This window comes from Carettochelys insculpta, chromosome 2, assembly GCF_033958435.1.
Source record: "Carettochelys insculpta isolate YL-2023 chromosome 2, ASM3395843v1, whole genome shotgun sequence".
Lineage (NCBI taxonomy): Eukaryota > Metazoa > Chordata > Testudines > Carettochelyidae > Carettochelys > Carettochelys insculpta.
The window spans coordinates 6,398,307-6,423,023 of NC_134138.1; the positions used below are offsets into that span (position 1 = coordinate 6,398,307).

General features: G+C 44.5%; 1 protein-coding gene across 6 annotated transcripts in view; it reads right to left on the reverse strand.

The window, feature by feature from the left end:
* The window catches only part of ARHGAP39 (Rho GTPase activating protein 39), a 369,615-nt gene that overhangs the window by 244,895 nt on the left and 100,003 nt on the right, over positions 1 to 24,717 (reverse strand). Inside the window, exon 1 of one of the 6 annotated variants that reach the window (XM_074986538.1) lies at positions 7,026 to 7,138. The exons of the other annotated variants lie outside the window; for them this stretch is intronic. The gene's annotated coding sequence lies outside the window, so the exon portion shown is untranslated. Of the gene's footprint in view, positions 1 to 7,025; positions 7,139 to 24,717 lie in introns of those variants that run through there. 6 annotated transcript variants of the gene reach the window in all.

A 24,717-nucleotide genomic window follows, 5' to 3' on the forward strand; every position in this document is an offset into this window, starting at 1 on the left:
GGAGAATCCACTGACAAGCAGACTCCTGACACCCCCAACTTATAGGCTGTGTGGATAACAGAGCAGAGACTTCCCAAGCAAGAGAGACCACAATCCCTGCAGGAAGAATAGAGAATGAGCAGGGGACAGAATGGAGACCCTACTGGGGCATGGGGGGAACCAGGGTTCCCTGTAAGCTGAGTGCTTAGGCGGCCACCTAGGAGTTATTCAGATGCTGCCCAGCTGATGAGCAGAGCACCCACAGTTACACACAGCCAACAGTGTGTATTTCTATGGTGGTGCACATCTACACATGCAAGAAAATTTATTCTGCATGTGAGTAGGAAAAAAAAAAAGAGAGGGGGGGGGCAACACTGGAAGGGACCAGAATTTTGTGTCCATCTCTCCCCCAAGAAATGTCTGAATGAGTGACAGGGCATCTCTGCTTCTGAAACTTGATCACATCGTTGGTGGAATAGAGTTTGCAAAAGCTCTGCCACAGATTACACTTAATTTTTAATTAGTAATAATTTAAATGGAATATTGAATTGCTATTGCAATCCAAGGTACTAGCAGCTTATCCTGTTAAACAGCAGATTGTTAGAAAAACCATATTCCTGGAGACTCAGCATCAGCAAACTTAATGGACAGAGAAATACTGGGATTGAATTTGAATTTAACATTCTTAGTGTTAGTCTGTTTTGAGACCACTCCTTGAATAAGTTCTCTTTCTTTTTTTAAAAAGTTGACTGCAATAAAACACTTTTTTAGCTTCATAGGGCTTAGGATAACCTAAACAGTTTATAAACTGGCAGAGAAAAATTATCACGATAAACCAAACCAAACCATTCAAGCATTTAACAAGATTTCTTTTCATATCTATAATACATTAAACATTACTTTACTGAATTTGGGAAACAATATACGTTGGTATATTAGAGAAATGGTCCATCCTGGGGTAGACCCACAGTCAGAAGTGTCATCTCTATTGACTGAAGTAAACCCTTTCTATTGTTTGCATCCAAATTTGCTTATTTTTCCTCTTTTCCTTTCTTTACCAGGTCAGTTAAATTTTGATAATTTTGCTTGTTGTAATTGGCGTGTTCTCAGGTATGGTAAGAATCTACCCCCAACTAAAACAATGTGATTGAATGGGTGTTAAAAGAGAGTTAAGACTTGATGCACCAATTTTTGTTTCTCTAAAGCTTTCTTTAAAGTAATTTTGTGGATGATATTACTTGATTCTCTCTTGCTTCTTTCTATCCCACATTTGGTGACTACAAGTGGCACCATTAAATACTACTACTTCTTCAGCCAACCAATCCATCTTCTAGTCATAGAGCACTGCATGCTAGGACCAATGGTCACCGTGGCCCATGGTTTTATATATTAAATAAAAGAGCAGCTACAAGGCACACTTTAGTTATCTTTGATCTGGGAAATTAACACCATCCTGAAGAATACAAAATCCACCATCTTTTTGCACAACAAGAAGACTTGTGGCACCTTACAGACTAAGATATTTTGGAGCATAAGCTTTCGTGGGCAAAGACCCGCTTCATCACAGACTAACATGGCTACCTCTCCGATACTTGTCATCTTTTCGCAGTATCACCAAGCAGGACTGCTTCAGCTATATTTTCATTGCTTTCAGAATTGAAAGATCTGTGTTGGTTTGATTCTTTGCTAAACACTCAGGATCCAAGCAGCAAAATTTGGTTTATTAAACACACTCCAGAGTGCACACATTATTCTACTGCAATGTTTTGAATAAAACATTTGTTTTAGCTGTAAGACAAATTCTAGTTCCTAGGCACATCAGACCCCAAAAAGCTCAAAACTATGACTTGACTACATGAGCAGAATTGACAAACAAGTGCTGAACCTCAGCAGTAAAACATTAACCTCTACCCACATGAGCTGCTAATAGAATACCGTCATAGAACTTCCAAGATAACAGCAAAGTACCTGTTTCGCCAGTAACAGATCTGCTTCCCCAGTAACAATTTCAGTGGCTGTAAGCACCTTTACGCAGACAAATGTCATTAAATTATGCAAAAAAACTTAAGCCAGAAAGGTACAGGGACAAAGGCACCTAGAGCAGCAAGCGAAGAGAAAACCGAAAGCTAGGATGGGAGTTACAAAAAAAATCTATTTTCAGTGCCAATGGAAGTTACTATTTTCATCCCAATGTAAGCATCAACAGATCTGTGCACAAAGTAACAGCTTATCAAACAAAGCACGGCACCTTGTGAAGAGAATGCATGCAGTGGATATTTAAAACCCACAGGGACTAGGAATGAGATCTGTTTTTCACCTGGCCACTGCATTAAAACAAAAACAAAAAAAAAAAGCTACACATGGAACATCTCTGCCACTAGCAGTGATGGGAATCATACCATCAGTCTGTTCTAATTCTTGGCCTCCTGTGGCCCTTTTCCCTCCCCTTTCAAAAATCTAATCTCCACCCAGGAGCCAACTAACAGCCAATGCAGCACATGCAGTACTAGAACAGGCTCGTTCGCTGCATCGCCCAATTCATTTAGAGCTAATCTTTCCGGAAGAGGCCAGGCCCACAAACCCTCTGTGATGCACCTAACACAATTTTGGAATTATAAAACAACTGGTCGCTAAGTGCTCAGAAGAGACCAGTGCTATATCCATGGTAACATGTAACCGTCTTATGTCTTCAGACAAACGAGCAAGCCTTGGCTTTTTGTGTTCAGATTGTTTGACAGGCTCAGCACATCTCCATCCTGTCCGTGTCTCTGCTCACTTCTACTCAGTCCCATCTCAACACATTCCCTTTTCACTCATCTCCGGCTTTTCCTTCTATAATGGCTCCCGATGCATGGAGCCCTCAGCTTCCTGCCACGTCAGTGAGAAAGAAAAAAAAAAAAATCACAATTACTCCATTAGACTTTAAGCTGTGCTTTTCCAAATCGAAGCGGGAGCCTCAATTCCCAAGTTTAGGGACCTTATGGAGTTCTTGCCCGCAGCAGATTGCCCTACGTACTGCAAGAGCTGCAGCTCTGAGTGCCTCCCCTGATTCAGCTTGAGCTGTACCGACAGAGAGAGAGAAAGTCTCGAGTAAGCCTCAGGCCTCCTACAGCTTTACCAGTTGAAGCCAAACAAATGCTTCCAAGTCCAAGTCAGGACCCAACAGACAAGCCATCTGGCCCTGGAGATGGAGCTGCCAGCTCGCAGCCCTGGGGCTGCCCAGGTTCCCCTGACCCCGGTGAAGTTCCCCCATGCCCAGGGCCACCAGCATTGCCTTGCGCCCCAGCAGAGCTCCACGCGCTGGCATTGCCCCGCAGGCCGACAGAGACTGGGGCCACCAGCACTGCCCTGTGGGCTGGCAGAGCTCTGCAGTGCTCCACACACTGGCACAGCCCCACGCTCCCCTGGAGCTCTCCCAGCCCCGGGGCTACTGGAGCTCCCACAAACCTAGCACCTTAGCCAGCTCCCTGGGCTGGAGCTGCCGGCAGGGCTCCTTGCCGCAGCCAGCTCCCAGCCACAGGGCTGTCGAGGTCCCCTCCCAGGGATCCCACAGCCACCTCACTGTTAGGCAGCATTTTTTCATACCCGGCAACCTCCCAGTCCCGAGGTTGTCGGATAGGAGAGAGTTCACTGTAGTAACAGAAGTACTGCAACTAGCATTAAAGCCACTGGCTTTCGGACTAACTTTGTTGTGGTTTCTCCACACTCATCGCTCCTACGGCCTCCTCCACTGACAGATTGCTACTCAAACTGCAGCTGAACAATACAGCAGTGGCAGAAACCCGTGTCACATTAAGTAGGGTTGCCAGTCACCCAGTTTTTGACCAAAACACCTTGTTGAAAAAGGGAGCTCAAGGGAGGGACAGCTCAGTGGTTTGAGCATTGGCCTGCTAAACCCAGGGCAGAGCTCACTAGTGACCAGGCTGAGCGCCGCTGAAAAGCGGCTAGGTTCTTTGTTTTGTGTTCCGGTTTGCACAGTAACAGGAGGAGTCAGGTTACCACTTAATCAATTACTTTGTTTATTTATCTAACAAGTTAATCTCTTACTGTTACAGTGTTGCTTTCTTTGTTTACCTAGCAAGTTAAGCTCTTGTGGTTACAATCGTTACAAGGTTTATACTTTGATTACAAATAGCTAGAATACACTTTAATTCATAGATCTATACTTGTTAAATGTGCGCAAAAAGAAATGAAAAGTAAAATACCTAGCAGGTCTTATCCTCACCCCTGCATTACCAACGTGGCTTGGCCAGTTTTTCTCTCTCAATCCCTTGGGAAGAAGTCTTTTGTCCCTTTTTTCCAGGAGTTGGGCATCCCCGGGGACCTGGGGAGACCGCCACCCTCCTGTCCTGCAGGAGAGATGACTGGAACTCAAATAGGGGGTCTGCCGGACCCTTCTTTTATACCCATTGGGTCATGTAGGCTTCTTCCTTGGTTTAATTGAATTAAACTGTCTGATACTGGTTCTCACAGGGAGTTCAAGGGCGTAGTTCACACCTGTGAGGTAGAGACAATTGCGGGCATTTGTGTCTTAATGGGCTGGAGATTTTTCCTCCTGTCTGGGACAAGTGTCCTGGCAAATCAACTGATGGTAATTAGCCAAGGGCAGTCCACGGCCTAGATGTTAATTAGCCCATTGTTCTTAGCTTTGCTCCTGAGCTTCAAAGGCCGTGGCTAAGATAAGCCCATCTGCCCTCTCAGACATTCCAGTGCTGGGCTATTCCTTTTAACCCTTTCATGCTCTGAAGCACCTAGTGAAGGCAAGATGGAGTATAGCAAAAGAGGGGGTTCTGTCTGGCTATACCCTGTTAAAGTCTTGGCCTTCACAAGATCCTCTGGCAGTGAGTTTTAAACCTGCTGCCTATACATTTCCTTTGATGAGCCCTAGTTTTTGTGTTATGGGAAGGAATAAATAATAATTTACTTTCTCTGCACCAGTCATAATTTATAAACCTCTGCCACATCAGCCCCCAAGTCTCTTTTCTAAGCTGAGAAGTCCAAGTCTCATTAACCTCTCCTCGTATAGCTGCCATGCCACACCCCAATCACTTTTGTTGCCCTTTTCTGAACTTTTTCCAATTCCAATACTACTTTTTTCAGACAGATGACCACACCTGCGTACAGTAGTCAAGATGTGGGAGTACCATGGAGTTCTACAGAGGCAGTATGGTATTTTCTGCCTTGCTACCGATCTCTTTCTAAATGATTCCCAACATTCTGCTTGCTCTTTTGACACCTCATGCTGGGGCAGTTCCTCAGACTTGTCACCTGTAAAGAATGGCTCACATATGGGCATCTCCCTCACATCCTCAGCCATGAAAACCAGTGCAAAGAATTGATTCAATGACTTGCTTCTGGGAGCTGCCTGAGATAAATGCTGCCTGACCTGTGCTTGCACCGCAAACTCCCCCCGCCGTGCCCCAAACTCATGCCCCATGCCAGAACCCCCCCGCATACTAAATCCCCCCCCAGAGCCCACACCCCTTCCCACAATGCAACCCCATACCCCAGCCTCTTCCTGCACCCAAACTCTCCCACAGCCTGCACCCAACACCACCTCCTGCTCCTCAACCCTGAGCCTTTCATCCACCCCTCAACTCTTTCCCCAAAGCCCAGGCCCCTGAGCTTCTCCCAAACACCAGCCTCCTCCCACAGCCTGGTGAAAGTGTTGGGGCAGGGAAATAGAGTGAGCAGGAGGAGGGACATTAGAAAAAGGGCACAGCAAGAGCAGAGTGCTTGGTTTTGTGTAATTGAAAGAGTTGCCAACCATAGAAGCAAAGAGCCACATGCTAGAAGAATTAGTGACCTCCGAGCAGGAAACAGACAGGGGAAGCTGCCCCCACCTCTCAATTACATCAGAGCAGACAGGGTCCCAGATTCTGAATGTTAGTAACAATTATGTTCAGAGGTTCATCAGTCAGCCAAATATTCCAACTTCTATACCCCACACCCACAACGCTCTCGGGCTCAGATGATTTTTCTTTCAGCTTGTTGGCATCCATACCCCAATTTTAGGCATTCAAAAGACTCAACTGCATTCTCCGTGCTGCGTAAAAGCAAGAGATGTAGAACTGAGCATCATCAGCATCCCAGATAGTTTCACACGTCTCTAAACTAACATTTAAGAGAGGAGGCAGCAGAGACTCCCAGCACAGCACACACAGGAACGTTCTGGGGGCAGATGAGCACTTAGCCTCCGGATGACAGATCCCAGAATGTGAAGGGCTGGGTCTCTCATCCACTTGTGTGAAAGACTGCAGACTGCACATATGGTTCCAAGGAGCCTTGGCTTGAAAAGCCAAAGCTCCTCTGGACCATATGCGCAGTCTGCAGTCTTGTACACATTAAAAAAAAAAAATACCTGGATACTTAACACAAGAGAACAGCCATTTCCCAGAACTTATCAAGTGGCTGGATTAAGGGCAACTCAGTGCCTGATCTCAGTATCAGCTACTCCCACTGCTCATTAGCAGAAGAGAAACGCTCTGCACGGTCACTTGGAATAAAGGAATGATTGCACTGGTTAAACACACGTGAAAGGGGCTCCAGATTTTCGATGCGTGACGCCCACTGCACTTCACACTAACCATTACAAAGGAGTTGAGAAAATAAAACCCTGGTTCCCATCACTCACTACTCTAAGAAAATTCAGACCTTCCTCAGGCTTATGGCTAATGACTCATGCACTGAAATACCCAGCGTTCAAATCCTGTAGAGGTATAGCGGCTGAAGAGTTAAGGCACCTACCTGACTTCAGTGTTGCAGATTGCTGGTTTGAACATCATTCAGTCTCACTGAAAGGTCACCTCTAGTTCACCCAGCAGCCAAATGGAGACTGATCCATATGGGTTCCAGCAATGAGACCAGCCACATAATTTCTTTGTGTATGCGTGTCTGTGAAACTGACCTACCTTAAACCACATCAACCCAATGAGCTATTACTACCCGGGGGAACTCTGAAATCATTATAAAACTGTTGAAGTATGGCCCTCACACATGGACAACCATACAGAAGATCCATGGCTTCGTGATTAATGAGAACCCACCTGCACGCAGAACATAGTGGACTGTTGTCTTCTTTACGTAGTGTACTTTGAGATAACAGTAGATCATGCAGAATCTTTTGTGGATGTGGTTTTAGTATTTTTTTTTAGTGAATTCAGGGCTGGAACAGGAACTTCCTAACTCGTGCTGCAGAATGTACCTTCAGTATATTTCACTGAGACATCCAGACCTTCACTCCCTGAATCTGCATTTGCTGGTGCATGCTAACTAATCTCAGTGGCTCCCTCTTCAAAGGTTAGTGTCTGTTTTAAATATGAACTGCTTGAAATCCTAGGCTACCCCATGAAAATCTGAACTCTTGTGACCTGGTTAGGGATGCCTCACTTTCCAGGTTTGAAAATATTTGACCAAAACAGAGTAGATATTTATACAGATATTTATACTTCCTTTGGGAGCACAGTCTATTCATAAATAGGCTATTTGCATCAGTAGCAGTCTTGAAGAGTAGCCAGGAAGGGGTTTTAGAATGGCAGCACCAACTGGTCTCAACCTCTCTACAGAAACTCTGTTTTGGTGCTTGGCAGTGTTTTAAGGCTAATGCAAATTTCAACTACATTCTACAGGATCTATTCTATACATTCTGAGGATTATAAAAAAAGCCAGTACGAACCATACCGCTACAGTCTGAGGTGTTTGCCTGCCATCTCATTCACTCCACAAAGAAAAATGTTGCTTCTTTCTTTTATAAAGTGACATTTAAGAAGCTGCTTCGCATTGGAACATCACGTCCATTTTATTGCTATTGATAGTGCAGTATGAACAGACTGCCCTTCAACAAGCAAAACAACGTCTATTAACTTCTACCGACTGCTTCATAATGCCCTTCATGTGATAACACAAATCCCGTTGATTCAGGCTGGGATCATTACATAATGCCTAATCTTCACCGACCAGCATAAACCCTCTAACCTTTCCTTGACATTATAAAGAGAAATTCAAATCTCGTCCTCCTCAAAGGGAAGGGCAGAGCCATCCACAATGTCAGCCTTCTGCTTGTTGCTTTTAATTTGGCAAGGATAAGCAAAGACTTAGACCAATATAAGCTGAGACTTACTTTGATACACAATTTGTTTCCTATGATGGGTTTAAAAAAATTCCATCTCTTGCTTGGTGAGCACTTTCACTGAAGCCTTTCCCTTGCCAAAATTACTAGAGATACCAGCAATGTCAGAAGGGATTGAGTTTTTTCACTCCCTTTGCTAGGAAGTAATTATCTGGGGATGGCTTGCAGTCACATGCTGGATTTCATCCTGATAGGCCCTAACAGGTCACAGGATGTTAGTTACAGATCTAGGCCTGATCTTTGACACCTTGGACCTCAGAAGGCTCAAAGTTCTAATCTCAGCTTCGACATGTCTCCTTCCACAGCCTTGGGAAAGTCACTTAAACTCTGCCTCAGACTTAGACATTCAACGGAGGTAATATTTAGCTCACCAAGCTGGTATGTGAGTGTTACATAATGCCTGGAAAAAGCATTAAACACAGGAAGTAGTATTATTATACAGAACTTGATATGATCAAATCAAGGCCAGATAATATAGGAGCATGGGTGAGCGGTAATGAAGAGCCTCAGGTTTTGCATTAGAACTAAAAGAGCTTGACCCACAGCAGCCAGCTCCAACATTTTCTTCTGGAGGGGAGGGACGATCTGAGGGTCAGGTTGGAGACCCCTCCATCTATAACTGCTGCAAATGGAGGTCTTAATGTCACAGCTGTCAAAGCACAGACTGAAATGGGGTATTTTCAGCCTATTTGTTGGCATCGAGGCAAAGTATAGAAGTTGTATACTTAACTCCATTACGCAATCCGTGAGGAAACCCAAGCTGTAACACACTGCAAATGAATTAGCATGGACATGCGCAGCTCCTGGATGCAGCTGTAACTGATCAGTGGTGGGTCATATGCCACATGTTAGCAGATGCTCCTTCACCTCAAGGGGCGGGGTCCTGTACTTCTGAACATTTGAATTCTAATCCCACTATCGCTACCAAATTAAAAATATGCAACAGTGACCGTTTACTTGGCCCAAGAGTACTGTAGCTAAAAAACACAATGGTTATCGAGTTATGCAGGTTTTTTTTTCTTTTTTTAAACACAGTAACTTGTGGCCTCGGCACTTTGTATATCACTTTTTAGAGAAAATGGACTGACCTGCAGAATGAGTTGGCAACAGGATGGAGAGTGATAAATTTTCCATATTGCCTTCACTTTTTTCTGTGCAGTAAACTGCTTATTTCCATAATTTTTTCTCTAGTCTTTCCCTGAGTAAGAGCATATTCCTTTGTGTGAAAATTAATCTGAATAGGATGGGTGCAAAGGAACATTGACGTAAGTGTAAAAACTGACAAGATATTGAAATTTCCATGTCTTGCAAAGGGATTGAAGGAGCATCAAACAGAGGGGTGAATGTGTCAGCGTCCTAAATGAAAACTGTCACAAGGACATGGAGTCGCTAGCAACTCTCAAATATTATCCACATGTAGTCTCACATTCTAACTGCAGCACTGTTGTAGCGGTCCAGCACGGAAGTGGTACTGCCATGACAGTCCCCATCGCTGTAGTACTATTGGGTAACTCCCTAGACTTACACAGATGCAGTCTCACAGTACAGTAGCATCACTGCTAACCCTCATTTTATTTTAGCTTATTCCTGCCCCTTTTCATAACTTGATACCAATCCATTTTAAAAAAACAGCAGCATGTTTAACCTTCTCCACTCCTTACAGCATGAGTCTCCCATAGTTATTCAGAGTTGTACTAGCATTCAACTAGTCCTAAAACTATCAGGTTCTTACTTAAAAGGAGCTTACTCCACAGCTTCATTATATGTGTCTGATTAAGTCTGGATATTCCCACACAGGAATTATGATCTAAACATGAAAATCCCCTTTTGGGCTTTAGCTACTTCCCAAAAAAGAACAATTTGCCCATTTAGCTCTTTTGCAGCTGATGCCAGACGGTCTCAAGTGCTTATGTCACTCTGCCAGTGAAGCCACTAGAGTTTAAACCATTTTAGCGATGGTTTCAGGGGCAGCTGGCATTTTCTAGATAATCAAAATAAGATCGATGTACATAAAGTGTATGTTAACGATTTGATTATAGATCCCTTGTCTTAAGATTTTCCAGCATGTGCTCATACAGCCCCCCAGGTCATTAGGCCCATACTTTTGAAGTTGGATTTGAGATGTATTTTACACACATGCACAACCTCTGTTTGCAGCTCCCTATTTCCCTTGCTAAATTTTCCTCTCTGTATGTTGCTTGCCTGTGTCCCCAGCCAAGGAAGCATTAAACGTTACACCCTGTGTCTGTTCAGGCCCTTTCTCCATGGAACCATTTGCTGGCCGTGCAACTGACCCTCTTGTTTGGAGCTTGTTGAAAATGTATGGCGGCACCAAGAATTTTCAACTACCTCCAAACAAATGAGCTTGCCACAAATCCAACTGATAACTTTCTGTAGCTCAGAGGCTTCTTTGTCAAATGTTCCCTGCTCCTCCTCTAGTCTACACAGGTTCTGCTAACACCACCTGTGAGCACCTGTAAATATTACACTAACCAACCTGGGTACACATCTCTTGTGTTTTGTTCCTTTGTCCACTACCTGCAGTAGAAATGCAGGCAATGGAATATGCCTTGTTTTTGTAGGGGTTTGTTTGTTTAATACATAGGGCTATGATTTGTTAGAGGAGAACATATCGAAAAAGCGTGCCTTGCACTTGGAGCACGAGACTATGAGGTTTGTAATAGTTCTTGGTTCCCGAGTGTCTTCATTCCACAGCCTTGACAGGTTTTCTCAAGTCCCAAAGGCCACATCTATCAGAAAGCTCCACCCTGCCGACCCCCTCACTTCCAGTAGCTCTCCATCTTAAATGGGCTCCTTCAGCCTTTCTAGGAATGAGGTGCTCACCAATAAGTCAATCCCTTCCTAGCAGGGGCCAATAATCCCCTCTACTAGGCCCACACATTTGTAAAGGAGCTGTGCATCAGAACAGGGCGAGTGGTCCCAAAGGCCCCCGGCCTTTAGAGCAGCGTTTCCCAAATGGTGTTCCATGGAACCCCAGGGTTCCGCCGAGCGAAAATAAGGGTTCTGCAAGAAAACAATCAGGGATCAGCAATGCGCAGCTCTGGAGCCTCATGCGGCTCTAAGGAGTCATTTGTGGCTACAGATGCTGCCACCACTGACTCCTCCGCAGCTCCCTGCTCCGCCGCCTCTGAAACAGAAGAACTAAATTGAATTGGTTTAACAGCCAGCAGGTCGGCAGGAGGGATCTGGCTGTTAAACCAACTGAATTTAGTTCCATTATTTCAGCAGCAGCAGGAGGGCAAGGAGCTGCAGAGAACCCCTCACTCACAAAGTAGCCACTGCACATGAAATGGGGGCAGGGCAAGGTGAGCCAATGGCTGTCTGGAAGGGGAGCCAGATGGGTCCTGAAGTTCCTGCACTGTCTTTGCCTCTCATTGGCTGCAACTGGCCTCTCACATTGCCATAGGGTGGCCAGTGAGATTGGGCCCTCGGAACTAGAGTCAGAGAGGCAGCAGTGGCAAAGATAGGTTCGACCACCACGTTGGGGGAGGTAATAGGAGAAGCTACCTTGGGCAGAGGTTGTTCAGGTGGGTTAGGCTGAGGGCTTCTTTAGGTGGATGGGTTAGTCCTGGGAGCCAGTTTGGGGCTGAAGGGGGTTAATCCTGGGGATAGGATAGGCAAGTTTGGGGCTGAGAGGGGTTAAGCCATACATAAGACTTATTAGGGGGTTCTGAAAAATTCTTTCAAGTTTAAAAAGGTTTACAGGGCCAAACGAAATTGAGAAAAATTGCTTTAGAGAGAGAGATTACCCACTGTGCCACAGTCCTTCAGGGCCCTATATAATTCAGCCTTCTGGCAAGCTTGGCTTCCTCTCCATGTTCTTTATGTTCCTGAAAGCACCTTTGTTACACATGGAATTCATGAGATTTATTGGCAAAAGAAAACAGAACCGTTTTCAGATTCAAGGTCATGATATTCTCCCCTTGAAAATATTTAGCCTCTTCAGGGTGTCCGTAAATTGAAAACTCAGATCTGAAGCACCCTGAACTTTACGCAGCATCTCATCTCAATTGAGCAGCTCAGGCGCATTCTTCATTTACCCCACTAAAGCTGTTATAGCCATTAAGATGATTAAGCTCCATAACCCAGCTCACTGAAGTGTGGAATCACAATGTTAAGAATAGTTAAGTTTCCCCACTAGTAAATTACAGTCATACATGTGGCTCATTTGTACAGCAAATCTGAGCTTTATTCTACTGTCTTTGCACAGAAGCTTGGAAGTCAAAGCCTCATAACAAGAACGTACCACAGCAGAGCTCTGCCACACACATCCTAGAGGATTTTTGTCCTTCAGTATCCTAAGATACAAACTGGTGGACTCCTTAGAAATATTGAAAAAAAGAGCAAATGCAAGATCTGCCTGTAAGCCGGTCCTGTGTGTTGTAGTTTCCATTAAGAAATGGCAACAGAAAAAATGTTTCCAAGAACAAATGTAACCCACACTTCCTCTCCCACAAGTGTGAAGGACAAGGAAGAGGAGGTGGAAAGCACATTCAGTAAGATACAGACACAGTTCAAAACTGTCTACACATCTCAGAAAGTCATACCACAACCTACGCCCTTCAAAAATTAAACATCTTTCATTTTCCCTATCTGGCAAAGCTAGTTCAATGTCCATCAACTAGCACGGAAATTAAGGGCAGAAAACAGATATACTGTACAAGCAGATTCCACCATCTAACTTGGCTGGCAAGGAACGAACCTCAACTTTAAGCATTAAAGGGAGCAAACAGCTTCCTTCTACAGCTCCTGTCTTCCAAACACCACATCTGGTCAGTCATACTAGTAGCTCGTAGGCCTTGGTAAACAGTTGTGAGCAGCTCTGAGCTGACTTATACAGGGGACGGGAGACTTTTGGTGCAGTAGCATTTGTGATCTTTGAACAACGTTACTATCAGAACAGGGACTTACTATGCTATGAGTTTGCTCCAAACTGATAGGTCACACCATGGCCCCATCATAAGTACCATGTTAGTAGCATGCTATGCAAATGAGGATGTCCTGCAACTATGGGAGTGAATTTGTGCTATCTGGAACATGCCCAAATGAACTTCAGACAGACAGACAGACAGACAGACAGAACCAAATGTTCAAGCAGTCAGCAGGGTCTTCTCCCCTTGACTTGATGTTTACCGCACATCAGGCACTACAGAACTGTCACATTTATCTTCAGATCACAGATTACTTTGATGCTAAGTTACATGGCACGCAGTAGGCTCATGGAGCTCCTTGCCAGAGGATACTGTGCAGACCAAGACTTTAGCAGGGGTTAAAAAAGAGCTAGATAAATTCATGGCGGTTAGGTCCATCAATGGGTATTGGCCACGATGGGTAGGAATGGTGTCCCTAGCCTCTGTTTGTCAGAGGTTGGAAATGGATGTCAGGAGAGGGATCACTTTCGTGATTACCTGTTCTGTTCACTCCCTCTGGGGCACCAGGCATTGGCCTCTGTTGGAAGACAGGATACCGGGCTCGATGCATTTTTGATCTGACCCCAGTCTGGCTGTTCTTATATTCTCATGTAAGAGCATGGACATACCTTAGAGACGATCGTGGGCAGCAACTCTTCCATGTGAAAAATCACACACACCACCCTCCCTTCCTGCTCAGTCACATAAAATTCCAGTGGCATCTACGACGGTTTGGAACATGGAATATGCACATTGTTTTCCCAGTGTATATTTAGTTCTCCTAAAGGAACTTGGCAGCTGAAAACAAGCAAGAAAGGCAGCACCGTGGGAACTGGCGGGCTGTCTGCAAACTACCAGCAATCTATAGCCAACTGTTAGAGAAAAGTGGCTTTGGGGAAGTTACGTGTAACCCACACGTGCATGTATGCTGTCCCAAGTAGTGGCACCTAGACCACATCACAGAGAAAGAAGGGGTCTCCTCTCCAGCCTTAGCTGAGAGACAGATGGCTTTTACCTCAAACTGTAGAGGTGTCTGCATGAAGCTCCAGAGGTCCTAGGTTCAAGCCTGGCTGAGGGCAGTTACATATGCACAGGTAGGGTTATACACGGCAGAATGCTAAAGGTGCTGCAAGCTGTTCCACTGATCTCATTGTTCAGATATATACTAAGTCAAGTGGTTATTTGCCCCCCCCCTTTTTTTTTTTTTGCTTTCTACAAAGGTAAGCACGGAGAGATTTGCGATGCAGCCAATTTTGTATTTAACCCAAATGACTCATTATATTTGATTCTTGACTGATGCATTCATACTTACCCCATATAAGACAGGGTGAGCTGTACTTATATAAGTTCCCTAGATAGTTCAATTGAAATGTTTCAGAGAGACGTTTTCTCACCCACACACCTTGCCTAGTTAGCCATTCGTCTTCAGCATATCTAAAAGCCAAACCCTGTATGTAAGTGACAATAGTATATTTCTTCACAGAGCTAGCTACAAGCCTTCCAGGATTCATCTTGCACCCCTTTGACATTAGGGATTAAAACAGCATTGCGAAATCCTACCTACTTGTTCAGACCTTCAGAAAACTGAACCACCTCAAAAAGTAGCTTATTTCCCCAAATGCTGACTCAAAGTTCCACTCTAGGTATATATATTGCTACCAACAAAGCACAAGCCTGGAGTATGGGGTTTCCTAACAGTGCCCCAGCTGGAAAGACCTTTCCCAGTGGTTGATGCAAGACCACTTTGGAGAAGAGAAAGGCATCTCTAGGACTGACTTAAGACCAGTGTGAATAACCTGAACATTCTCACTGGCCATGGGCTAATTCTGAAGAAAAAAATTATTAAAATTTAATTTTAGGGCTATTATTTAGATAGGTTTTGTAACTAGAGCAAGATTTATTGTCACTGACTCACCTCTGACAGACACACACACGGTCTCCAGAAGGACATCAACAAGCAAAGGGAACAGCCAGGTCCTCCTGCTTTAACGCAACACTCCACGACTAGCCAAAGGCATTTCATAACGAGCATAGTGATATATTTCTGTGACTACCAGTCAGCATTAAAACCTGAATACAAAAGGCAGGCATCCTGCAGTTCCAGAACATTCATGCAGCTAACCACCTTATGACAAGAAAAACAGAAAATAAGAACCTACTACTAGAACATCTCTGGTACCACTGAAGGCTATAAACATTAAGATCTCACCTGGTGGCACCCTAGGCTCTTAATCCTAACATCTTCATTCTCCCATAAAATATGCTGAGGCTGCCCTACTTTTATTTTATGCTTGCAGATTCCTCTAAAATTGGGCCTCAAGCTTTTACTTGAGCAGTAACAGAAAGATGCGCTATTCAAATGTCTGTTTTTCTCCAATTTTGGAGAATGTACATTTCCAGGAAAACCAAGTAACTTCTTGAGCGTCTCCTTAAAATCCTCATTTAACTATACAACCCAGCACAGAAAATATACTGTAGACAACAATGCTGCATTGGTACAAAGACTGGAGTAGCTATTTGTCAGTTCTAAAATATCTGTTCTCTCTGAACCATTGGACTTAATCTACATGGCATCAGCAAATTAAAATAAAAGCTTTGAGGAAAAAAGTGCATTGTACCACTCAAAGCCCAGCTCTAACAGACACTCTTTGTTTCTAAGAGATGAAAATCCCAAGCCAAAATACTTCTATTTGTATTTCATGCTTCTAATGTATGTTTTAAGTAGCTTTTTAAAGTTACATTTCAGTTTCTTTCAAGCAGCTTCCATTGTCTCTCAGCACATCCTCGCTTCCCCACAAGACAGTACCTCTACCTTGCTTCTCCTAAAAGGAGTTTGGGTTAACAGAGGTGTCAGTAGGTGGGGAGAAGCAGCCATAATGGTCCTCTCTTTGAAAAATCCACAATGTTACTTTACCAACCACAAGCACTGAGAAAGCCAGAACCATAGCAATACCAAAGCTCACCACATTCCAGCCCCTGCCTTACACTGATCATTTGTCATCTTTACATTGATTCTTGCTCAGCAGACACCAGGATAAATACACAGTCCCAAAAACAAGAGCTTCAGATGACAGTTCTAAAGAGGATAGACTGCACCCATTTTCCTCCCCTCTTCTCAGTCTCCCCAAGTTTCAGCTACGCTTTGGCAAGTGCTGATGCTTCACAGACTGTTTTCTCCGGCATCGTCTCCTTTAAACTTTGAAGGTCTAAAAAGCTGCCAGAGAGAAAATAAATAGGTGAAGACAAAAATCATACATCTGCATGCAAGCAGTGATTTGGAGGGATGACCCCAGGGGTTCCCAAAATGGCTCATTATTTTTACAGTGCAGCACATTAAGGATACAGAGTGGTTTAGAATAAACTCAAAATCCTTCTAACATTATTGTTTGCCAGACGTAGCAATGCCCATTTCCTAAGGCCTCTACAAATGGCACCTACACATGTTATGAAACTTCCTTTTGCAGAGGCATTTTATGTAGCTTATGTTCATCATAAAGCTTCCTTGGAATACCAGTTTAGGGGAAAACAGACTTCACCATGAAGAGTCATAATGTGCATTTCTATTGCCTAAGACCAAGCACATTTTCAGACAAAGCAGATCTTTTTGTAATTAGCTACACACTCTTGGTACACAGAATAGTCATAATCTTTGAATGAATAGGTTATGAAAAAACACACTCTGCAGGCTGAATCTGACAATCTCAGGGCACAGAGTGACTGAGCTACTAGTCTGTGCATTAGCCCACAGAAAACCTCTCAGCAGGCCTATCTCACCTCTGAGAAATGTGGCAAGGTTTAACTCATTATCACATGCATCAGAATGACATGACTTCAGCTGTAGACCCTTGGGGTGTCTTCATCTGTTTGTACAGCACCAAGCACAATGCTGCCTGCTGGAACCTCAGCTGCAATAATCACTATCTAAATATTATATTGTAATCACTTGAGGGGTTTTGTGTATTTCATCTATGTTAAAATTACTCTTAAAAAATTTCACATAAAGTCCTTTTAAATGATCACTGGACTATGCCAACACTACATTATTAAGACAAACCAACATTAGATTCTTAGGAGGAGGGTCAACTGGTGTCCTACTATTAATTGTAGCTCGTTACCAATTATTGGGAATGCAAAGCAGTTGGGTGGAGCTATCTGAACTCTGAGCCACATGCCAAAATAGACTGAACAAGGTGCGACCCACCCAAACCCACCCCCTCCCCAAATCAAAGTGATTGATATGGAAGCAGACCATTGTAATCTTTCCCATGTGAACAAACAGCTTTTGCAACTCTCCAAAAAGTCTGCAAGATCAATCATTTAGAACTTCTTTGAAAAGTGAGCACTAGGTAGCTGGAGTGAAGCTATCAACCAAAACAAACTGTGCAATGCCAGTGGAGCTCTCAGCCAATAAAGTCTTGTTTGCACAAACATTTCTCTTCCAGTTCCTCACTGCTAATCTAACACATACAATGCAACAGTAGTGTAGGCAAGGCAGGGGCATTTTACCTCCATGCCATTTATTGGTTCAATGCAGCAGCGTACAGCTTCAGTTAAACCAATTCAGTACTTCCTGATATGCCAGACAAACAGGCAGAACCCGAGCCTCATATGTTCCATCAAATGCTGGTCCAACATTAGCATTTGAATGCCCTGAGAATTTCCACAGCATCCAACATTAGCTGTAAAAGAGAAGTCTTCCAGTGTCAGCAACATAAGGCCAGATCCTCAACTGATGTAAACTGGCAGAACTCCACCACCGAGTTCAACGGAACTACGATTTACAGCAGCTGAGAGAGTCTACCTTCCTGCACCGTTTGCCCCTGTTGTGTATGCACACAGATCTTCAACTTCTCTGACAAATCATTGACTTTGATGGATCTTTATCTGACATAACCTTTATTGGTTGTGACACTTGGGTACGCCCAAACACATAAATTAGCCTTCCTGGTGTATTTTTATTTTGGTGCGATTGGATATATTGACACTTTAGGAAGAAATTGCAGGTTCTATAATATAGGACAATTCCATTTGGGTGACTAGACAAGTTCTGACTCACTGGACCAGTGTTTTGGGGTAGTAATACTACTCAAACACCAAAGCAGGAGGAACTTTTAGGAGTAAATTGGCCTTGCTAATGGGAGCCTGTTACTTCCAGCAGGAAAACTGAGTTACTGAGAGGACAGACCGGGGTCTGCAACCAAAACAGCAAGAAGACATTTTTTCAAATTCAGTTACAAAAAATCAATCCTTCAGGAGCTGCTGTGCATATGAATACGAGGCAGTCCTTAATAAATAACATCAAACTATACTTTTTATGACCCCCTATTTTAAGAACAGCACACATACAATAATTTGTAATAGTTAGGCTATGTCTACACTACAAAAACAATGTCAAAGTTGCTTACTCCTAGGAATGGAGTAAGGACTTTGAAGTTGGATTCCCTACTTTGAAGCTAACTTCAAAGTAAGGGGAAAATGTGTGGGCTCTCTGCTGGCTACTTTGATGTAGTGCCTAAATTCAAAGTTAACTTCGAAGTTAGTTCCTAGTGTAGACGCACCCATAGAAACTTAAGTTACCCCCATCACCAGGCTTCACCCACCTCAGTCCCAAAACCCACCCCCTATCCCCAGGCTATACCCCCACATCCTGCAAACCGGCCCCACCATCCCCAGGATTAACCCCCCTGAATCCCAATCTCCTGCCCCCAGGCTTCACCCACCTGAGTCCCAATCTCCTCCCCTCCCCCCAGCTTGCAGACTTAACTTGCCTCTGTGTGCAGTTCTACAGCAGCTGCAGCTGCCCCCTATCCCCGTTGCTCCCTGCCATCTCCTCCTCGGTGCGGTCATGTGGCTCTGACAGGGGCAGGCTTGGCTGCCCTCTCCCCAGCTCTCTTGCCAACTTAGACTTCCCCCACATGGGGCAGCTCTCTGCCCAGCCAGCTCTCTCTTCCAGGCTCCCTGCCGCAGCTGACTGCTGAGCAGCTCTGGCTGCTGCCACTTAAACAAAAACCTAAATTCAGTTGGTCTAATGGCCGGCAACTGAATTTAGTTTTTTGTTGTTGTTGTTTAAGTGGCGGCAACCTCCAGAGCCACAGGTTGCTGATTCCTGGGACAGACAAATCAGCTCACTCTGTGGCAGCTAGCCATGTGTTGGGGGAGACAGAAAGGAAGAAAGCAAAAAGGAACAGACCTGGATTCTGACATGCGAAATCAAAGGTGCCAATTTTGACCCTCGTAACAAAGTCATCTAGCCCACTCTGCAAAACACTGTGCAACATCTGTATGAATGAAATCAAGTCAATTCTTTTCTTCCAGGTCCTGTTTCCCTCTCTCCACTAAAAGAATGCCTTTTATAAACTAATTAATTTTGATCCAAGTTAGTACCGAAAACAAGAAGTGGCTGTTTGACCCAGGAAAAAAGAAAGGCAAAATCCATAGTGGACAAAAATATATAAGTAGAGGAGAGGACTGACTAGTAGTAATAGTCATGAAAGGAGTACTGTAGACCCCCAAGTTAAGCGAAGGTTGTGTTCCTGGGCAACCACACGTAACTCAAATTTCTTGCAAGTTAAAGGAGTTGGGAACCAGGCGGCAGCCTGGCTCCCCTGCTCCCCAGGGCTTGCGGGAGCCAGGAGAAACTGACCAGCACAGCAGCTGGTCAGTTTCCCCACTCCTCTGAGTGGTGGAGACCTGGCATCTGGTAACCCCGTACCAAAGTCGCATTACCCCGAGATATGCGCAAGTCGAATGCATGTATGTCGGGGTTCTACTGTAGTGGGAAAGGCTGTGATTCTTAACCATAGAGGCTGCGTCTACACGTGCACGCTACTTCGAAGTAGCGGCAGTAACTTCGAAATAGCGCCCGTCACGTCTACACGTGTTGGGCGCTATTTCGAAGTTGAAATCGACGTTAGGCGGCGAGACGTCGAAGTCGCTAACCCCATGAGCGGATGGGAATAGCGCCCTACTTCGACGTTCAACATCGAAGTAGGGACGTGTAGACGATCCGCGTCCCGCAACATCGAAATAGCGGGGTCCTCCATGGCGGCCATCAGCTGGGGGGTTGAGAGATACTCTCTCTCCAGCCCTTGCGGGGCTCTGTGGTCACCGTGGGCAGCAGCCCTTAGCCCAGGGCTTCTGGCTGCTGCTGCTGCAGCTGGGGGTCCGTGCTGCATATACAGGGTCTGCAACTAGTTGTTGGCTCTGTGTATCTTGCACTGTTTAATGAAAGTGTGTCTGGGAGGGGCCCTTTAAGGGAGCGACTTGCTGTTGAGTCCGCCCCGTGACCCTGTCTGCAGCTGTGCCTGGCTCCCTTATTTCGATGTGTGCTACTGTGCCGTGTAGACGTTCCCTCGCTGTGCCTATTTCGATGTGGTGCCGCGCAACGTCGATGTTGAACATCGACGTTGCCAGCCCTGGAGGACGTGTAGACGTTATTCATCGAAATAGCCTATTTCGATGTCGCAACATCGAAATAAGCTATTTCGAAGTTGGGTGCACGTGTAGACGTAGCCAGATACACCAGAGAAGGTGGACAACAGTCCATATGTTGGCATAGTCAGAAGACCCTAGTGACACAGGAGTAATTACTTGCTGTTACAGTATGTTATTTATACAGCTCTATAAGCATGTCTGGTGATTTATAATCACAAGACAAGGGTCCACCCACAAAGTCTTAACATGTAAGTTTTGAAATAAATATCAGGTATTTGGAACAGTGAGGGGGTTAGCTTCCACCAACATAGTAAAAACCTTAAGCCCCCATATCACATGTGATGTGATGGCTCAGCTTTATTTTTCAGTGATTTGTCACCTCAAGTTGATATAGGAGAACAAACAATGCAGAAAGCTTTGTGAAATGTTATTGCCATTCTGCAGATTTCACAGACTCCTCCAAGTGAAGTAAACTAGACAGTTAGCCATTGTAAATAAAAAAAATTAAAATTGCAACCTTAATACTTCCACAATATACCACATTTACTATGTGTACCAACAATTAGATGACTTCTTGCTGCTTCGCCAATTGTCTGAGATGAACAACTTTCAGTTGTGAAATCTTTGGAAAGCAGGGGAAACCAAAGAAGAGTAAATATTTTCACTATTACCCGAGGATGGTGATTGCACAAGTAAAGTGAGCTGTCTCTTCAGCAAAGCTTCATACGGCTATAGAGTGATAAAGAGATTTGGGGGATGTATAAGGGAACAGACATTTTCTTGGGTAGGGAGAAAAATATACATCCTTCCTTTGGACATACCAGCAGAGGAGAAAGCATGAGCCAATCACAATTATGATTGAATAGAAAAAACAAAAAAGCAGTCCAGTAGCACTTTAAAGACTAAAAAAATAATTTATTAGGTGATGAGCTTTTGTGGGACAGACCCACTTCTTCAAATCATAGCCATACCAGAACAGACTCAATATTTAAGGCACAGAGAACCATAATAGTAATCAGGGTTGACAAATCACAAAAACAGTACCAAGGTAAGCAAATCAGAGAGTAGAAAGGCAGAAGGCGGGTGGGGGGTGTCAAGAATTAGACTAAGCCAAGTATGCAAAAGAGCCCCTATAACGAGAATTTTTTAGGTCATGCCGGTTCAAACCATGTGTTAATGTGTTGAATTTGAATAGAAAAGAGTTCAGCAGCCTCTCTGTCCAATCTGTTGTGAAAATTGCTCTTCAGTAAAATGCAAACTTTCAGGTCATTAACAGAATGGCCCATTCCATTAAAGTGGTGACTGACTGGTTTGTGAATCTGGAGTGTTTTTATGCCTGTTTTATGCCCATTAATTCTTTGTCTAAGAGAGTCTGAAGTCTGTCCAATATACAAAGCATCTGGGCATTGTTTGCACATGATGGCATATATGATGTTAGTTGAGGAACATGAGAACATGCCAGCAATTCTGTGAATAACCTGGTTAGGTGCAGTGATGGTATCTCCAGAATAGATATGTGGACAAAGTTGGCAACGGGCCTGTGGCAAGGAAAAGTTCCAGGACTGGTGTTCCTGCAGTATAGACTGTAGTTGTGGGTGAGAATCCTCATAAGGTTGGGAGGTTGTCTGTAGGAAAGAACAGGCATGTCACCCAGGGCCTTCTGGAGTGTGTCATCCTGATTAAGGATAGGTTGTAGGTCTTTAATAATGTGTTGCATTGGTTTGAGTTGGGGGCTGTAGGTGATGACCAGTGGTGTTCTGTTCTTGGCTTTTCTGGACCTATCTTGGAGTAGCTGTTCTCTGCGTATTCATCTGGCCCTGTCAATTTGGTTTTTTTTTTTATTTCTCCTGGTGCGTAATTCAGGTTTATGAATATTTGGTAAAGATCTTGTAGTTTTTGGTCTCTGTCGGTAGGATCAGAGCAAATGCTATTGTACCTAAGGGCTTTACTGTTGATTCACTCTATGACTGAATCTTGTCTATGATTCAATAGTTCTTTGTTACCAAGATTAAGCACTTGCCCATGTGGTCATACAGAGCAAACACAGCTTGAATTTTTCATGGGCATTAAGCGGCCCCCATTTGCATGTTTGATGAAAATTCTCCTACTCAGAGCAGCTTCTCTGCAATCTAAGAGGAACTTAGAAGAAAATCCCAGCTGCCAAAAACAGGTGGATCTTCACTGCCTTTTGAAGCAAAAAACATTTGCCACGTTATCCTCTTGACATAACTTGATCTATCATCACAGCTGCACTCGGAATAGCAAGCGAGAACTTATTTCCTCCTATGTGCCAGGGACCTAGGAAGACAGTCTGCCATAATGTGTGTGCACACGAAGAGGGAGGAATGTGTGGCCGAAGGCTGAAGATGAAGTCAGAGCAGGTTATCTCCATCAGCTAGTGAGGATAGTTTAAAAGTTTAATAAGTTTCACACTAAGCTGTGTGAAGTATCAGGGGGTAGCCGTGTTAGTCTGGATCTGGACCTACATCTGACAAAGTGGGTTTTTGCCCACAAAAAGCTTATGCTCATACATTTCTGTTCGACTTAGCTGTGTGGACAGTTTTCATGCATTTAGTATTTTCAGATTCATGTTGTTGGACTGGAGAGAATCCCCTGCCAACTGATCCAGGCAAATATTAAAAATAAACACCCCAAGTCCCCCACTTACACCAGATAACCCCATGTTACAAATCATTACCCTTGCTAGTGGCATAGTCGGATTTACTGCAGTAATCTTCTATTATTAAAAAAACAAAAGTCAAGTGACAGAAGTTTTTTGAGGAAACAAAAAGATAACCATAGAAACTTCATCCCAACACAATAAGCTTGTAAGAGGAACAGAAGAAAAAATTGCCATTTGCATAAAGCAGAGCACTTTCACTTTTCCTCAGCATTATAAAAGCAGATTTATAACTGCAACCTGGATCTCTTGCAAGCCGAAGCAAACCACATGTGGAGAAGGGAGTTGGTGCCCCTTCCCTCATTTTGCTGCCCAAACAGGCGACAGGATATGAAAAAAGCAACCCAGCCTGCAAACATGTGTATGCAAAACCAGAACTGAACTGATGGGAATTGATTGACGTCCACATGCAAACCTGGTTATGTAGCGCTATTGTTAGAAGTCACTTCTACAGCACCCCTTCTGCCCAGGCACAGAACCCAGCAATACAGCACAGTTGGGGAGAAATCTGTCTTTTAGTTCGTCAGTTTGATAAAAATCAGACACCAGCACAGAATATTATTCTGAAGGGAAACAGGAGGGCTTACATGCTTCTGTTTGAGTCTTGGTCAATAAACCATTACTTCACACTAACTTCTCAGCAGTTCCCTACTCCCGTGAGACCAAACGCACACCGAAGAAGATGGTGGCTCATTGCTGCTCTAAGTGCTATGTAAGTACTAAATACAGAAGCGGGAGGGATAGCTCAGGGGTTTGAGGATTGGCTTGCTAAACCCAAGGAGAAAAATTCACTCTCTCAGGAGGGTGTTTAGGGATTTGGGGCAAATAGATTTAAAACACAATTGTCAGGGATAGTGCTTGGCCCTGCCAAGACGGCAGTGGACCAGACTCAGTGACCTCCCAAGGACCCTTCCAGTTCCATGAGATGCATCTCTCCATATATTTGTAACACCAAAGCCGTGTCTACACGTGCACGCTACTTCGAAGTAGTGGCACTAACTTCGAAATAGCGCCTGTCACGGCTACACGCGTCGGGCGCTATTTCGAAGTTAACTTCAACGTTAGGCGGTGAGACGTCGAAGTCGCTAACCCCATGAGGGGATAGGAATAGCGCCCTACTTCGACGTTCAACATCGAAGTAGGGACCGTGTAGTCATTGCGCGTCCCGCAACTTCAAAATTGCGGGGTCCGCCATGGTGGCCATCAGCTGAGGGGTTGAGACGCTTTCTCTCCAGCCCCTGCGGGGCTCTATGGTCACCGTGGGCAGCAGCCCTTAGCCCAGGGCTTCTGGCTGCTGCTGCCGCAGCTGGGGATCCATGCTGCAGGCACAGGGTCTGCAACCAGTTGTCAGCTCTGTGGATCTTGTGTTGTTTAGTGCAACTGTGTCTGGGAGGGGCCCTTTAAGGGAGCGGCTTGCTGTTGAGTCCGCCCTGTGACCCTGTCTGCAGCTGTGCCTGGCACCCTTATTTCGATGTGTGCTACTTTGGCGTGTAGACGTTCCCTCGCAGCGCCTATTTCGATGTGGTGCTGCGCAACGTCGAAGTTGAACATCGACGTTGCCAGCC